Source organism: Lactuca saligna, chromosome 4 (genome assembly GCF_052625555.1).
Source record: "Lactuca saligna cultivar CGN05327 chromosome 4, ASM5262555v1, whole genome shotgun sequence".
NCBI lineage: Eukaryota > Viridiplantae > Streptophyta > Magnoliopsida > Asterales > Asteraceae > Lactuca > Lactuca saligna.
This window is the reverse complement of record NC_136420.1, coordinates 170,210,704-170,213,490: the sequence shown is the minus strand read 5'-3', so window position 1 is coordinate 170,213,490 and position 2,787 is coordinate 170,210,704.

Sequence of the window (2,787 nt, the reverse complement as noted above, 5' to 3'; positions counted from 1 at the left end):
TTTTCATTTTCAAAATCATTTATCAAACATAGATATCATTGCCATAGTGTAAAACCATAAAACATGTATTTCGAAAACTCATAAATTCTGATAAACATATAACAGTCTCATAACAAATATTAGAGTAAACTCCCATGCTAATCAACTGTGGTGTGCGCCATGCCATCACCTCGAGCCCTTCCCTTTACTAGCAGAAGTACTTGAAACCAAAACTGAAACTGTAAGCACGAAACTTAGTGAGCTCCTTCAAAGTACCTAATACCATACAAAGCACATATAACAAATAACATATCTCTAGGACTCTTCCCAACTGCATCGGGACGAATGCTGCATCAGCTTACCCGACATCGGCATCGGGCTCACCCAGGTATCCGACCGCATCGGGCATCGGGCTCATCCCGACATCGTGCTTACCCCGACACACACTAAACATAACATATATATCATGAACACATAACATGATCACGTAAACTGCATCGGGCTTACCCCAACATCGGACCGAAGTCTAGAACATATAATACATAAACTAGCATACATCGGGTTTGCCCCGAATAGATAATACATGGCATAATGACTAACATACATTGGGCTTGCCCTGACATCGGGCTTACCCCTAAACACATAGCATAAAACATGATCACATATACTACATCGAGCTTGCCCAACATCGGATCGGAATTTGGAACATATAGCACATAACACATAAACATGCATGAATCAAAAAGACATCAAGCATACATAACTACTTCTCGGGACCGCTCCGACATCGGACCGAAGTCCGAAAACATATAAACTACATCAGTCTAACTCCAACATCTAGCTTACCCCGGCATACTCTTCTACTTAAACGGGCCGACATTGGTGCCTTAGACCCATTAGTACTGGAGGAAAACTCACCTCGTATGTATGACCGCTGAAACTCTGAGTGAGGAATCTCTGCCTGCTGCTCCGACGACTGTTCGACTATAATTTTCATAAAGACGCTTAGTCAAAAACTGATAACTGATCTTAGGGTAAAATGACCATTTTGCCCCTGGCTAAAGTCAACATCCTCGTGAAAGTCAACTTCCAATTGACTCGTCTCAATGAGTTAGCCTGCCAACTCGCCGAGTCCTTATTCTTTCACCTGTCCCCAACCCGACTCTACTCGTCAGTCTAGCAATAACTCGACGAGTTCTCCTTCGATCATATCATCGGGACAATCTTCAACCGACTCACCAAGTTCTTCCTTGAACTCGTCGAGTTCATCTTCATCATATGAACGTGTCTAGTTTGTGACTCACCGAGTTATATGAACAACTCGTTGAATCCATCTTCATGGGTTGGGAGATTATCTTGGACTCACCGAGTACGTTCATACACTCGCCGAGTCCCATAGTTTCCAGGTCCATAACTATGTCTATTTCGATGCGTCCTTCCTCTAGGCTCATCTAAATCCCTTCTAAACTAAATCGTATTCCTTTGAATTATAAAAGGTTGGGAAACCAAACCCCCGACTTGCCGAGTTCCAAGAACGACTCTCCGAGTCGATTAATGTCCATGTCCAAAACTCGATTTCTGATGAGAAAAACTCATTCAAAAGGTAGATATGGGCTCCTACAGTCGATATAACATGTAAAGTCAGGAACTTTACGTCCATGCATGGGACTTTAAGCTCAAAAGACCCAAAATTGAGGTCTACAAGGTGCATGGGGCTATCATGGCCATAGAAGCTTGCATCTTTACACCATGTACTCCTCCCTAGAACCTAGATCTGGGATATGAGCCACTTGGAACGTCCCAACATCAAGGACCAAGGTTTTTGAGCCAAAACCCTCTTAATATGGGGACAAATAGATCTAAGAGAAAGAAGACCAAGTCGTAAGCTTGATTACCATAATAGATGGCAACTGGGATGTAGCTCCTGGATCTACTCCTTCTCCCTTGAGTCTTCTATCTTCCATTTCTTCCACTAGCTTCAAGTTACACCAAATAACACTCAAAACAACCAAGAAAGCTCAATTTAACTTATGGAGGATTAGGGTTTCGGGTGTAATGCTCTGGAGGTGATGGAGGCTGGGGTGGAAGCCTCATAAGATGTTTAAATAGGGTGCAAACCCTCTAATCTAGGGTTTCACTCAAACAACTCCTACTCACCGAGTTGGTCTTCCGACTCGTCGAGTAGGTCACTTAAACCCACGACCCGGAGTCGATCCTACTCGACAAGTTGAGCCCCCGAATCGCTGGATGCAAGAGTAAATTATGAAGTTTAACTAGAATTTAAATGTGTACCTGAGACCGAGTGTTACAATTCTCCCCCACTTGTCTTATACTTCGTCCTTGAAGTTTGTTGTCTTGGGAAACTACTTGGGGTAGTGTCCCCTCATTTCCTCCTCGAGCCCCCACATCCACTCCGAACCTTTGTGGTGCTGCCACTGCACCTTTACTAACTCTACCCTCTTGTTCCTCAGCTCATTCGTCTTGCTATCTAAAATCGTATCCCATGTTCGAAGATACATATCCCAACTGCCACCGAAATCTAACACCCATGCTCGAAGCATGTCCTCGAGAGTCTGAATCATCCTCTCACTCTGCCCGTCTGTCTGAGGGTGGAAAGCGGTGCTGAAATGGAGACAAGTACCCATCTCGTTGTGAAACCGCTTCCAAAAACTAGAAGTAAACCGGAAATCTAGGTCTGACACCACGAAGACAGGCACTCCATGACATGCCACTACTTCTTTCACATAAATTTCAGCTAATTTCTCTGCCGAGATGCTCTCTTGGATCGGTATAAAATGAGCACTCTTG